At 39.7% G+C, this 15,904-nt stretch overlaps 1 pseudogene; it reads left to right on the top strand.

The window, feature by feature from the left end:
* Positions 1-304: 304 nt before the first annotated feature.
* Positions 305-15,904, top strand: part of LOC129682457 (glutathione S-transferase Mu 2-like) — a 76,759-nt pseudogene continuing 61,159 nt past the window's right edge.

Here is a 15,904-nt window from a genome sequence, read left to right as displayed (position 1 = left end):
CAGAATTTACAGAAGTTACCACTAAATCCCTTAATTCAGTGATGACACTGGCATCAGGTCCTAAGTGCCTCATTCCCTTCTCTATTTTAAATCATGTTTGCTTGTATTTAGGTGGTAGTGCCTGGAGGTCCTGAAATTTATTACCACTTGTCTTCTCAAAGTAATGCCTTTCTGATGGGAGAGGAAAATGATTAATTGCAATTACGGCAAAACACTCATTACTTTGTATCATGCTTAGTCCAACTTTCTTTTGATTCATCAGATGTTCCCTGACAGTTCAGTGTGCTGGAATGGCTGTGTAAACATGAATGCTTGTGTAGGCGATGCGTATGATGGACACCTCATCACTGCTGCTATTTGGTGGGCACCGAAACCTTTCTTCTGTTCTTTGGCACTAGGTAAACTCTCCTCCTCCACCAGCTGTATCGGGGGGTGGCACTGTGACTGAGCGTGGCACCATGCCTTAACCAACTGGGGTGGCTGGCTAGCTGCCACTGAGTTCAGGGGAAAACCTTTGCAGGCAAGCCAGCCACTTATCATGGTGAACATGCTTCCTCTTTGTCTTCTCCCTTGTGCCACTTGGTCCTGGGCATGACAGCAGTTTATATGATAAAGATGTATCAGACAGCTTTCCATTGCTGTGACAAAAGAAGCCTGAGAAGAACATTTGGGAGCAGGAAGTTTCTTTCTCCTCCCAGTCTCAGTATATAATTGTGGCTCCATTGCTTTCAGGCCTGCCCTGAAGCAGAAAAGTCATGGTGGAAAGATGTAGTGAGTGAATGCTGGTCATCTTATGACAACCAGGAAGTAGAGAGACAAAGACAGGGTCAGGACCAAGGATTGCAAGAATAATGGAAGAAGAAGAGAGGGATGGGAAGAGAAGCAGTTGGGAGAGGGCAGGGGAAAGGGAGGCTGAGAGTAGGAAAGACTGGGGATCAGGTACAACCCCCAGGCTTTCCCAGTAGTCTGGTCAGCTACGAATCTGTCAGTGCCTTAATCTATTAAGGAAGGCAGGATGCTCATGATCCAACCACCTTTAAAACTACTGCATTGAAGACCAAGCCTTCACCATATGGGCCTTTGGGGGATGCTTCCTACCCAAATGACAGGCAACAGAACACACAGACAATTCCCTGGAGCACAGTATTTTCTTCAATGAAAGCAGCCTGGATTTTAGGTTTCCTGCCCAGAAGAGCTACCTGCCAGCCAGGGACACCTGCCTAGGCTATTATTGAGCAAGAGGTTGATCCTTTCCATGGGTTTGTTTGCTATAGTGGTTCATCTCACAATAACAGTGAGCTTTAGAATAGCATGTTTAATGTAGAATGCTTAATGCAGTAGGTTTTATTTTGGATTATTTGAAACAAGCCCTTCCACATTTGACAATCACTTATGCACCTCTGTTGACCTTGCTTTGTAATTTTTTTTCTTTCTGTATCTGGGCTGCTTTTGGTTCATAGACTGGTAGGCAAACCACTATTTAAATCTTATTTCCCATCACATTTAATAGGGAAGCCTCTCACAGTTTTTCTGTTTGCCTGCTTATGGTTTTCTGCTAGGCTTGCTTAATGTACTGATTTGCACAGTGGGATAAGCTAGAAAACATATTTTAAATCTGAAAGCTTATATTTTGCTGAACATTGCAAACATTGTAAAAAGGCACTAAAATGTGCAAAATCTGTCAATTCTCCACACCCCTGCATTGTAAGCCTCTTGTTAAAAACTCAAAAATGGCAGAATGTAGATTTGTTGACAGTCATTTCAATGTGTACTGCAAGCAATGTGCTTGATGCTTTTACCCAGATCAAGTATATGTTGGGCATTAGCCACTCTAGGAAATTGGCAGATACACTTGACCACATTCATATTTTGTATATAGTTTGGAAGTCCCTGACTATTTGGATCTGTGAGAGTAAACATGGTTATCTGAGATATCATTCAGAGCCCACTTTGAAGGTTCAGATTGTCTTCCTATATGAATCACAGCTGTATTATGTGTTAAAATCCTTGAGACCACCTGAGGCTAATCCCAGGTTTACACAGGCCAAAGTAAATTCCTCAAAAATCTCTTGGCTGATCCTTTCTATGCTTCAAATTATCTTTACATAAATTTCATGAGGTTGGGGATAAGAGATTAGCAGAGACTGTGAAAGAGAGAGAGAGAGTGAGAGAGAGAATGTCAGCACAGTCAAATGTTAGTGATAGATATCACCAATCTAAAGTAGAACTATACATTATATTAAAAATAATTTCTGTTGTATTCCATTGGACCCTTAAGAATCTTATATCCCACATAAATATGAAGAGAAATTATGCACCTTTCTTGAAATAACCCTAGAAAGATAAAGAACTAAGGTTTGAGTTTCTTTGTTCTTCTGCCCTGTCCCTTGCTGTGCGTTATTTCCCCCACATGACAGATTGCGTCTTCTCCAGATCTTCCTAATTAGGGAACCAGAGCACAGCAGAACATTTTCTGTCACCCACAGAAAATGTCTCAGAGATGTTGTAAGTACAGCGATCTTAGGACCAGTTATTAAATGAAAATAAAGCTGTTTAATCCAGATAGGTACGGGGAAGAAGCACAGAGTCTGGTAACATGGCTTTCTTAGCTCTTAATGAGCAAGTGTTGGGTGTCATGGCTGTGGGATAAGCATTTTTGTTCCTCCAGAATTCCTATGTAGAAATAGAATCCCTAATCTCACTTGGATTTGAGAAGTAGAACATTTGGTGGAGTCATAAGGCAGAGGCCTCGTAAGTAAGATCAGTGCCACAGGAATGCAGGCCCAAGAGATCTTGTTTGCTTCTTCTACCATGAGAAAGAAAGCCACAAAATGGCATCTGTGAGGGAGCCAAGGTCTCCTCTCTAGGCACCAAATCTGTTTGTACCTTGATCTTGAACTGGTGAACTTCCAGGACTGTGAGTACTACATTTCTTTAGTCTACCAATTTTTGTTATAGTAGTCAAAGAAAATTAAGGTAACACAAAATTCCACTTCCCTCAAACTTTTTTTTTAATTTTGAAGACTGTTGTTCTTTATACAAAGAAAATAAAGATATTAGTACAGTTGGAATTCAAACAAGCCTATATTTTAGTTTTGATGACTAAAATTTTGTAACACAGAAAGCTACAAATGTGCTCTCCATATACGCTCTCTTGTATATAAATCATATTAACCCCTATACTATTTTAACCTTTCATCCTCTTTTGCTGAATTCTGCTGTAGCTGTGTTTATTCTCACTTGATTTCATCATTTAATAAAATCTCAGGTTTAGGTGTGGCTTTTTTTTTTTTTTTTTGAGATTTCCCTCCATGAAGAGAATGTTCTATTGCATGCATTTTAGTGATCCTGGAAAGTAGCAGTTTTACTTGTATTCCCATATCACATCACTAGGAAAATTTTCATGCACCGGAGACTTGAAGCTTAGGCAGAATTTAAAGCTTTCTCAATCAAGTCTTTATCTACAAATCTTCAATCCCCAGCAGGGCAACACAACGAGGAAACCATTGTTGATTGAATCTAAAAAGTGCTCTTGGAGGTCCAGATTTTAAAAGGGTAACAAAAACCCTTTGTACCAGTACCAGCTAGGATGCCTCCAGGAACAATCAAAAGGAAACTCATTTCAGAGTGCTCAAAGCTCGAGAAAGTTTATTGGCTCATATAATCGAAAGTCCAGAACGTTAGCAATCCCATGGCTCTGGCTGCTTTTCCTTGCTCGTTTCTTGGCTGCATTCATCTAATGGCACAATTCCTGAAGAGACTTGCATAGTTTTGGTAAGTTGCATGATATCATTCAGAGGGAGGTGGTGAGCACTTTGAGGCCTTCAGCACAGTTCTAATTTGACCACAAGGAAATATTGAATGTGTGGCTGTTGAATTTAATTTGAACTAAAAATAGTGTGTTCTTGCAGCTGGGCTGGTGGGTGGCAGAGTTGGCTTCTCCTGAACCACAGACTCTGTGTGGAAAGAGAGATGAGTGTACGTGCACAGACAACAGGGACCTTTTATGAGACCCTTTGAACTGCAGCGGAAGCTCAGGAGTTTTCTCAGTCAGGCTTACTATTGTTGTGATGAAACAGCATGGCTAAAAGCAGCTTGTGGGGAGGAAAGGGTGTTTTCATTCAGAGCTCTGCATAACAGTTCAGATCAAAAGCAATGGGTGCAGGAACTCTTGCAAAGTAGGAACCTGGAGGCAGGAGCTGATTGATGCAAAGGCCATGGAGGGTGCTGCCTACTGGCTTGCTCATTGTGGGTTACTCAACTTGTTTTCTTATAGAACCCAGGACTAACAGCCCAGGACTGCCACCCATACTGTGATGGGCCCTCCTCCATCAGTTGCTAATTAGGAAAATGCCATATGGTCTTGCCTGCAGCAGGATTTTATGGAGGAGGCATTTCTCAATCGAGGCTTCCTCCTCTCTGATGATTTAGCTTGTGTCAAGCTGACAGAAAACCACCTAGTGCATTGGTAAAACATTTGCTTGGCACATGGGAGGTGCTAGGTTAAAGCTCAGTGTGGGGGTGGGACGCCAAGAGGTACGCTGGAAGAAATTATAGCATCGTAGTAGGTTGTGTACTTAATTACAGAGCAGGTAAGACTTGATAGAAATCCACTCTGTGGCCATAGCATGGTTGCAGGGGAAGTCTACTGACTTATCTTTACTCAAAAAGTACATCTCTAAGAATTTCCCTGTGGATTTCTAAAATAAGTTCTTCAATCTCTAATAACCATACTTTTTATATTCTGATATAGTATTTATCACTACTTTTATAATGCCTTAGATAACTGTTTTATCTTACTATAAAATAAAACACACTTATACCTTATTTTAAGCTAATCACAGATTAAAACATCTGTTTAATGTGAGAGAAATTTTTCTTCCTTCCCTCTTACATTCTTTTCTTTTTTCCTTTGCACTCTCTAGTTTATGTTGAAAACCACATATTAGAAAATTATGTTACTTGGTTACAAATAAATTTTCATTTATTTATGCACTAATTCTAATAATTTAGATTGTACTGTTTATCAACAATCTATTTGCTTTTAATTTATTTCAGTTTGCTGTAGTACCTCACTGAGTTTTTCATTACTACATATAACTATGCATAATAATCAATTTCGTTATAATATTTTCATGTGTATATATATACTGCATTTTGATAAAATTCATCTTTATTCACCTCCCCTTATCCTCTTTTGTCCCTTCCCAGTCCCACTGATCCCCTTCCACCTTCCCTTTAGTTAGTCTCCCTTCTGCTTTCATGTCTTTCATTTGTGGTGACCCAGTCTAGGGAAGCTTATATGAGCATGAGCTAGGGGTTTCTAATAAAGCTTGGGAATTTTACCAGTGGCTTTTCCCCTGAAGAAAATGTTTCTCCACTCCACTAAACAACCATTAACTGTCTATAAGTCCTTCAGGGAGGCAAGGCCCTGTGAACCCTTCCTTCCTCCATGATGAAGGTTGACAGGCCCAGTTTTATGCTCATTTTACTTAGGTGATCCACAGTTGCTAAGAGTTCAAAAGTACAACAGTTATCTCATGCCTAGAGGACAGCAGACCCAAAGGCTCTACATCATTCTCCAGATCTTACATTCTTTCCACTCCTTCTTTCATGACGTTCCTTGACTCTTGAATCAGGGGTATATTTCTTATTTAGAGCTGAGTATTAAACAGTCATTTATTCTCTGATCTTTGACCAGTTATTAATTTCTGCACAGTTATTAATTTGCATCCATGATTGCAAATGAAGTTTTTATGATTTAAGCTGAGAGCAGAACTATTCTGTGAGCAGACAATAAGTATTCAGAAGACAATTTGCTGGGCATACATGTCCACTCAGTCAAAACAGCAGTGGCAGCTTCTCTGATAGGATCTATCGACTCCCTAGTCATGGGTTTTTGACTAGGTTTATGGTTCCAGATATAAATTATTTCACCTGGAGAAAACCTTAAAGCCAGTCAAGGACAGAGTGATAGAGAATGTTGAACCCTTGAGTGTGTGGGAGGGGCTCTGCCTTGCAGGCTTCTATGTGGTTATTTGTACAAGCATTGTATATTTAGCAGGCGCTGGTGAAAGTCACTGCGCAATTTCCGGCATTATCTGCCTTAACTCCTCAGTTGGACCCGCAGAGCAGGGGCTTCAATGTCCCAAGTGACCCTCTGTTTCCCACAGTGGGTACGTGGGTGGGAGAGGTCCGATGTCTTGCTTCTATTTTAGAAGGACCCTGGATCTGGGGCTCTGCAGACACGCAAGGGCACACTCACTCTAGCAGGTCCTATCCGGATATCCGGGCTCTCTGCTCTCTGGTTTGGCCCTGCTTGGTCTTATGCAGGAGGACTGACTTGCCTGCCAGCTCAGTGCTGCTGCAGCCGCCAGGTTAGGAATCTCCAGGCTGGAGATTAGGATGTCCGTCCAGATGCCTTCTGGGAAGTCCTGGGGACCCTCCACTGTGCTCTCCAAGCCTGGGAGGCCCAGTGCCAGGTGTGCCTTGCTTGTATGGTGAGTCTGCTGTGCTTTGGTGGGTATGTAGTGTATTATCTGTCACTGAGGGTTTGGGCGGGCCATTCAGTCAGTGGCTGGTTGACCTTGCAGAGCCAGTATGGCGGCTAGCAGACCTGGGACCCTGGGAGGATGGTGCCGGGCTGGGACTCCAAGACTGGTACAGCTGGCAGTTGCCGCTAAGGGACTAGGGACTCTGTCTTAGCTGCTGCAGACCCCAGGCAGTTAGCTCTGAGCTGAGAATCTCAGTGAGCTGTCTGTGCCAAGCAGGAGGGTTGTCCGAGAAAGGAGAGTGCCGGGAGATCAAAGGATTGTTTCTCTCCTTCCCCAAACAAGTCCACAGGTGACCTGAGACCAAAGTTCTCACCTGGTGCTATGTTCCTGTCGTTTAGAAAGCCTCTCTGTCCTTTCCTTGGCTTCAGAAGTCCTTCCAGTCACCCACTCAGGCGTTCAGCTCTTCCACAGCTCAGAAACTGTGTGTGCTGGTTGTCATCTTGGCCGACTTTCTTTAAACCCAGTCAAGAAGCAGTTGGTTGCCGCCATACTAGTCATGCCACTATTGTACAAGTGGGCCCGTCTTGCCTGATAGATCTGTAGTGTAACAGTAATTCAGGGGCCACAACAGAGTAAGACTATTAGTGACAATTGTTCACCAGCAGTTTTCCTGCACCTTTCTGCACAGGGAAAACTATTCAGGGACCTAGAAGCTTTCCAGTTTGGGTTAGTGTTGACATAGGTCCTACAATTAAAGCATGTGGTGCCTTCAGCAACTAAATATCTAATTTAAGATCAGAGTGCAGGAAGCCTTGTGGAAGAGTAGGAGGAAGGCTAGAAGGAGACAAGAGCTTCATGAAAAGACCAACAAGGCCAACTAACCTGGACCCACAGAGGCTTGTGGAGATGGAAGCACCAACCAAGGACCATGCATGGACTGGATCTAGGCCCCCTACACATATGTACCTAATGGGCAACTTGTTCTTCATGTTGGTCCCCTAGAAGGAGGAGCAGAGGCTGTCTCTGACATGGACTCTGTTGCATATTTTTCCATCATTTCCCCCTGGTGGGGCTGCCTTGCCAGGCCACAATGGAAGAAGATGTGCTCAGTCCTGATGTGACTTGATGTGCTGGTGTGGGTGAGTAGGGAGGCACTCCCCTTTTCTGACTGGTAGAGGAAGGACAATAGGGGAATAGGCAGGGAGGTTGGAACCAGGAGGAGAGGAGGGAGGGAGCTAAGTTTGGGATGTAAGGTGAATAACTAACTAACTAACTAACTAACTAACTAACTAACTAACTAAATAAATAAATAAATAAATAAATAAATAAATAAATAAATAAACAAAAATGATAAGAATTGAATGTATAGGATAGTTGTTGAGTTCTTAGACATGAGATATCTATTGCCTCTAAACATGAACAGTTGCATCCTTCGCAATAAATTTCCTGAGTTCAAACTCCCTCAGAACTCAGGGAACTTCATAGAATAGGAGGTGGAAAGAATAAAATAGCCAGGAGGCATGGAGGACACTAAGTAAACAAGGCTCTCTAAGTCAACATAAGCAGAGCTCAAATGAGCTCACAGAGACCGAAGCACAAAGCATAGGGCCTGCGCATGTCTGGATCAGGTTCTTTGTACATATATTATGGCTTCCAGTTTAGTGTTTTGATTAGATATCTCAGTGTGCAAATAAGTAGGACTCTGATTTTGTGCCTTCTCTTGGGCTCTTTTCTTCTGTTGGTTTGTCTTGTCCAATTTTGATGTGATAGTGTTTGTGTTAGCTTTTTACATTTTATTTTGTTATATTTAAAAATAAAATGACTATATGAATCAGTGAAAACCTAAATTTCCTAACAGTAATACGTGGTAACTGTAAATAAACTGTGTTCAACTGTTATTATTGAACATTTTATATTCAAATTGCATGTGCTATTTGCCAAAATGGAGTATTCATTTGCAAAAAGACTAACATAACATTTGCAAAACCTAATTTACACAGATTTGAGCACCACTGAAAATAGCACAGTTCTCTTCCAAGACAACAACTACAACTTCAGGTGTAGTATGCAGTTTTAAAAGCTTGGGCTTTGTTCCTCTGGTAAATTATTTTTTTAAAGTTTAGAATGATGCACAGAACTATAAAAATTTTGAACAATAAATTTGGTAAGATTTTAATATTGAATTTAAAGCTATTCAGTTTTCTTGAACCTAATTTAAAAATAAAATAAAATCCTATTTTGTTGAAATATGGATTAAATTATTATAAATTATACCTATTTTATAAAAGCTGTTGTTTACTACTAATGTAAATAACACAATGTTTGTCTTTACCAATATAATATTTTCCAATATCACAAAACATGTTTATTTTGCTGTAATGACTGGATTGAAAATACTGTAGAGAAAGGGGATAGTAGAAAGTAAGACTGCTGGGCAACCATGACAGGAGAAAACAGGAGGAATGCTATGTCCAAAGGTGCCAGGATCTGTTTGAAGGACAGAGCAAGTCCACAAGAATAGCTGCCTCCTAGTTTCTAGTCTCTTTCCTTGGATTGGATGGTTGAAAGTTTTCTTATCTCTTCCATGGAACTCACCTCTGACTTTGAACCAGTCCAGAATGACCACTTAAGTATAACACATATCATAAGTCTCCTTTATCTTCTTTTGATTCATAACTCCTTAATTTGCACTCTCAGGGACAACACTGTCTCCGGGAGCTTGTTTAGTTCTATCAAAAGGAATAGAAGATAGGAGTACTGGAACTTAAGCAGATTAAAGCACAGTTGTTAAATCCATAAGAAGACAAGATCTGTGAGTATTAAGCATACCCTGAAGCTGGGCATGAGCTTACTTTAGAAGTGCCATTGCTTTGGTGCTTGCAGGATTTTGGCGAGATTTGTTTTTTTTTTTTTTTTTCTCTTTCTATTTAGAAATTGGGTCATTAAGAATTGTCATGCTCTGACAAGTTAACCCTAAATGCTCTTATGCCTCAAAAGCAAATGCAGTGGATTTTTTAAAGAATGTGAATAGAAAACGTTTAGAGAAGAATGAAAAGTTTAGTGTGTTTACAAAAGATGTGATGCACGCTTACCGCCTGCAAACAATGTGTGTGTGCTAATGCCCTCAGCTGGAAAAACTGCCCTTGTCAAATTCTGTTTGCAAAGCTTCTCCCTGAAGTGCCACAACTGGTTTAACCTCCCAGGCAGAAGGAATTTGACAAGAGACCAAGTCTGATATTGGTATCATGGTATTCACTATTTTTTGATAGTATTTTTTACACTTAGCATAAGGACTAAATTAAATAAAAGGGTGAGGATTCATCTCCCCTCCCCAGTTTTGCAGTATTTTAGTATAAACTGTGAGTAAATGGCTATTTTGCTTAGCTTGGGAATACTTCTTGCATCTTGGACGCTATTGACACTCTTCCAAAAGAAAAATGTCTTCTTCATAAAATTTCACATCCCTTTGTTTGGAGATATTTGTTTTAGTGCGTAGACATTATATAAATGCATGTTCAATAGATGAATGAATAAAGAATAAACCAATTATAAGGTTGAGGATAGAAAGGAACCAGTTACCCATCAAAGAAGGAAATTTCACAAGCACAGAACACAGAGTTTAGTATAACAGGTTCTGGTCAAATGAAAAAGAAGTAATTTTTTATTCACCCTAACTTCAATGAACATCCATTATAGCAGAATGAAAACAAAGTGATTTATCAGAAGGTTTGTACCTAAGGTTCTTAAGCCTCAGGATAGACAATGTAAGTTAAATGTTCCCTTTCTCCAGTTCTGCTTCACCCAGCCTCACTTTTTCCCCAGAACATTTCTACTGACACCTACCATTTGACAAAAAACTTCCAATAGCCTTGCTTACTGGCTTCAGTAAATTCATTGCCAAAGGAAACTTTTACCTTAGAAATAGAAATATTCTTCCCCTCAGGTAAGACGGAAAACTGACAGGGCGTGAATTTGGGGACTTGGTGAAAATGAACACACTTCAAGTCTATAATTTTCAACTTTATACTTAGCACCATGTTAATTTCAAGACTGAATGTCCAATTTTATAAGGATGATTAAATTTTCCTGCAGAGGGCAAGGTTAAACGAAAATGCAAAACTTCCTGTTTACCAGCTGATTATTTTGCTGTGATCAACTTAAAAAAAAGCACTGACCAAAACTCTTGTGGAATGAGGAGTGAGGCCTGAAGGGACTGATTTCTTGCTGACTGTTCCTATTGAGCAAAATCAAGATTACTTCCCAAAGCTCTGCAGAGATCTATCCAGGTAAACATTAAATTTACGATCTTAGAGGAAATTGCAACTAGGTAATAGTATGTACATATATTGTGTTTATAGAAAATCTAAACTTTGATTAAATATTCCCATTTAGAGTCTGAAAAGACAGTAAAGCACACACTTGTGAAAGTACCGAGTACCTAACACCACAAACAAAGCTGGGAGTGGTTTTAGAGGTAGGGGACTGAGACAGAATAATCACTGGGGCTTGTTGGCTATTCAGCCTGGCATAATCTTTGAGCTCCAGATCCCAGTGAGAGATTTTATCTCACAAAACAAAGTAGATGGGTCCTCAGTCATGACAGCGGAGGTCACCCTCTGGCCTCTGCGCACATCACCTGTGCATGCTTGCCCTCATCCTTTTCCCCACATAAATGACTTCCTGCTTTTATGTTATAAAAAAATGCATCAGAAAATCTGTGAGGCACTTCCTAAAGCAGTAGTGTATATTCAGATCTGATTCTTCGTCATACAGATTTCTGTATAGCCGCCTTCTTAAGAGAAAAGATATTAAACACCTTATTGCAAACAGAACATTCCGTATAGGAAATTCAACCATTCTTCCGGTCCATTTGGTGACTGGCTTACAATTTTCAACTAATTGACACTTCCTTTTTGTTTATAACATTTATCAAGTGGATACAAATGAGGCAAAAACTAATTTTACAGCATTCGTTGTTTATGAGCTTTCATTTTGTGCATGGAATTACACCTGCTGTAACCTAATCAGGGTGTCTCGGTTAATCTCACTCATATTCAAGACATGTCATTCTGCATTTTCATGGAAGGAGGGTGAAGCAGAGAGCCTATTATTTTATTTGAGTACATTTAATTTTTACAGTCTAAAGCCAAAGTCCTGTATCTTGACCAGTGACCAAGAAAGCTATGAAACATCACGATCCAGTACAGCTCTGATACCGCTAATGCGATGTTCAATGCATTGATGAACCAATAGTTTCTCCTAAACATGTATGACAACCGTACAGTGCTTACTGTGCACATTGAGTCATTTCACAGCCATTGAATTCCTTAGCCTTAGCCACAAATCATTACCCTATTCTATATATCAGTTGAAGTTTAGGCAAGAAAGGTTGGCACATTCATTATGAGTGACGTCAGAAATTTGGTGAAATAAGGAACTGTTTATTTAAGGGGCTCAATATCACAGGAAGGGTAGGAAAAGCACACTGTGCTGTCTTGATGCCAGGGCCTAGAGTGGGTGGGCATTCCTACTTTAAGCCTGGACATGTAAGTGGGAAGAGATAGTTTTTAAGAATTTGTATGGAGAAGGTCGGTAATAGGAGATGTAGCTGCACAGATGAAAGCTATTCACTAGGAAAAGCAAGTGAAGACATCCCTTCATTTTTCAGCTTTCTGAGATCAGCTGACAGCTTTTATTAGCCAATTCTGTTGACAAGAATCCTTCAGCCTTGTGTCATGCTGCATTCATTTAATCTTGATACGTGGGAGATAGAGTTAGGAAAATAAGGAATTCCAAGTTATCCTTGCCCATGCAGCTTATTTGAGGCCAACTTGAGCTATGGAAGACTCTCTCAACAACAACAGCAGCAGCAGCAGCAGCAGCAAAAACAATCACAACAACAACAACAAAAGAATCTTCTAATACAAGTGCGTGCCACATTCCTAGTTGCTAGAAAGACAAAGGTAGAAAAAAAAAAAAGATTAGAAGGCTCTCTTCTGAACCTTTGCAAGTGCATCTTCAAACCTCGTGTATTTTGTCTCAGGTCCAGCTCTCAGATCACCTTACTTGCTGTTTGATCCACTGCTAACTTTGCTCTAGTCTGATATATACATCTACATATATATATATATATATATATATATATATATATATATATATATATATATTATATATGTTATATTACAGTTAAAGCACACCCACACACTCACACTCAGGGCCTTCAAAATTCTGACTTTCATATTACATTCATGTCCAGAATATTTCACTCGAAAATCTGGACAAGTTTTGTTCCTTCCATTGGTTTGTGCCTAGTCTCAATTCTTGCTTGTTTGAGAAGCCATCTTTGCCATCCCTTACTTAGGAACATTTGAAACATTTCCTTCCTTTTTACTCATAGCACATGTTGTATCCTAAACATTATCTCATATCTTTGTGATGATCTAAGTTCACTGAACAAGGAATTTGCACATTTTTCTTGTATTTAAATCGCTGAGAGCAGATGTTGACGTATGGAAACGGTTCCCTGATATTTGAAACACATCTACACAAAGTTGCACCCATGCAATAATGTTCTTAACTTAAATATGAAGACATGAGGGATAGGTGTGGTTTTGGTGGCCAAGGCCTGGGTTAGTTGATCCTGGGTTCTTAGCCTGTTTATTTTATTTATTATTATTATTTTAAACACAGAGTGTCATTATGTAGCCCTGGATGTCCTGGAACAAGATATGTAGACAGGTTGGTCTTGAATTTATAGAGATCTTCCTGCCTCTGCTTCCCAAGTACTGGAATTAAAGATGTATGCCACTATCCTCAACTCTTATTCAGGGAATGGAAATAAAGGCTTATTCATGTTAGCAAAGACAGGAGGGAAATTTGATTCAGAGCAAAGCGACAGGACAGATCGCATGCAGCATCAAAAGTTACCGTGGCACGTGAGTGAGAGTGCTCAAGTCCTGATTGCTGTTTGCACCTTTCTTTTATGGGCTTCAAGAGAAGGAGGAGTTTGGTTGCTAAGAGGTATAAACAATTTTGTAGCCTTTGATCATTCTGCATGTTCCTTCTTGTAATGCATCTGATTTCAATCATATTCATGTCCAGTTATGCACAGACATAAAACGGTTAACAGAGGAGTTTCCTTAAAAGTCCACTTAAATAACAGAGTATGCCTTGTTGCTCATGTACCCTAAACCGATTTAGCAGCAGGAGATGTTCCCAAATACATTGTTTGAACAGACATGGTCTAAGTTTGATGGCCATTTAGGGGATGGGAAACTTCTACTGTACAGACACTGGTGAGTAGGTGTGTATTCAGGTCAGTGTACTGGGGGTGGGGGTGATATTAGCTTACTAATAGGCTGCTAGGTGCATTGTTTAGAGAGGACTTTGTATGTGTATAGTATGTACTGGTTCAGGTTTTATGCTGCTACGTGAATTATTGGAAGAGAGGTGTATATACAGAGCAAGGCGACCAAGGTTGCTAAAGTATTTCCTGTGCTTGTCCATCTCAGTTGTGCCTGAGATTATGCAGCTAATTAACAATAGGACTAATGCACAAACAAACATACACATACTTTCAACACACTGACACACTCCTAGGATGCCTTTTATAATGTTAGTGGAAAAGACACTATGTTGGTATTCATGACCTTTTATAGCTAACGAAACTTTAAAGAAGAACTAACTCTTAAACAGGAAGTGGTTTAGCAATATAGAAGCTGAGTCAATGATAGTAGCAGACGAGGGAAAGACGAATTTAGAACTTCTAACTCCTGGTTAAACAAATCTGTATAGTGGTAGTTTCAGTATATGCCTGTAGATGGTAAACATTACCTAATCTAGCATATTTCAAACCAAAAGCAACTTCTGCTCTGTATTGCTTTTCATGATGGCTGGGCAAAAACAGAAGCAGCTTGTTCGTTGAAATGTTAGTTGTTCTGATTAAAACACACACACACACACACACACACACACACACACACATCAAAAATGTAAATTTCATTCCTGTTTAAAAGAAAAGGCACAGTTTATATCTTTTTCTCATTTTATATTTCAATTAAGCCCATTCCTTTCTCCTTCTTTTCTTGCTTTTTTTGAATCAGATCCAGTTGGGATGCAGAGTGTAATATCACTTCTGGTCAAAAATAGACATTTCTTTTTGCATTTACGTAATCATTTCCACTATTCTTCTTTGGCTTTTGTTATACAAAATGAAAACAAAAGCTGATAAAGACGTTGGCATGAGAGGCGGGAGTGGGAGGCAGAGGAACGGGGATAGAAAAATGCGAAGGCACATGCTTTTCAAGCATTCATAGTGGCATTGTTTTCACAGTTTCTCTTTATGTGTAACCCCTCCAGGAGGCAGATTTTAGCAGGTGTCCATTCTTCCATATGGAGTTCATTTTTCACATCCATTGCTTTGTACTGCATGGAACGGTAGTGCAGAGGGAAAGATAAGTGCGACCTTAACTATCAGAATTCCTCACCTTGGCATTTTTTCCTCACAATTCATACATTTGTTTTGGGTTGGCTGTGGACAAGAAAGCATTTTCTCCCTGTAATTATCTGTCTTTATTTATTTGTTTATTTTTTGCATCCCAAGCTTCTGTCCTTGTACCAAGGTTGCATTTTTGTATTCTTTGGTTCCAAGTCAGGCTGCTGGTCAATAGATATTTACATATCCAATAGTAATTGCAAGGCAAAAAATCACCCAAAACCTTGTTTTAGCAATTTATCGTTTTGAGGGTTCTACATACACATTTGCATGGGAAACACATTTTCCACCCAGTGGCTGCTATTTTCATAATGAACAGGACCTTAGTCAAAGATTTTATCATCTTTTTATTGATTTCTTACTGTCATGAAATATACCATGTTTCAAACTAATGTATGTATTATTTTTATACAATCACAGATGTCAAAAGGCAAAAATAACTGCATGTAGTTAAAAGAATCTGACTGGGTTTTCTTTGAAATTATAGAATTAAGCTATTCCTTACTCTAGAAAAAAAAGTGAATGTTCCAGGGAGCTTGTTTGCAGTTTGCAGTTTTGTTTTCTAGACAGGAAAGGATTCAGAAAAGCAGAAACAGAGAACACAAGTAGATTGATAGTTTAACAATGAGGTAGAGGAGACTTCCTCATTATCTTAGCAGTTAATGGCTGTGAATCTCCACTTAAAAAAGTCTTTCCCTTTTCCAAAGCTGAGTTGTCCATGACATGACATCTTTAAGGAGTGTATTCTCTGGCTTGATTGTCTATGGGGGTCAAGGAGGTTCCTACAAAACAACATCCTCACCTTTTATTTACTTTGTGGTCCTGAAAAAAGACTAGGCCAAGTTGTCAGTGAGTAAAAGGTCACAGAGTGCTTGTAACTGTTGACCTACTTCACTGAAGTGAAATCCAGAAGGAA

This window comes from Psammomys obesus, unplaced genomic scaffold, assembly GCF_907164565.1.
Source record: "Psammomys obesus unplaced genomic scaffold, mPsaObe1.curated_primary_1811, whole genome shotgun sequence".
Taxonomy (NCBI): domain Eukaryota; kingdom Metazoa; phylum Chordata; class Mammalia; order Rodentia; family Muridae; genus Psammomys; species Psammomys obesus.
Note: the sequence above shows the minus strand (reverse complement) of the source record. Positions and strands in the feature narration are given on the sequence as shown.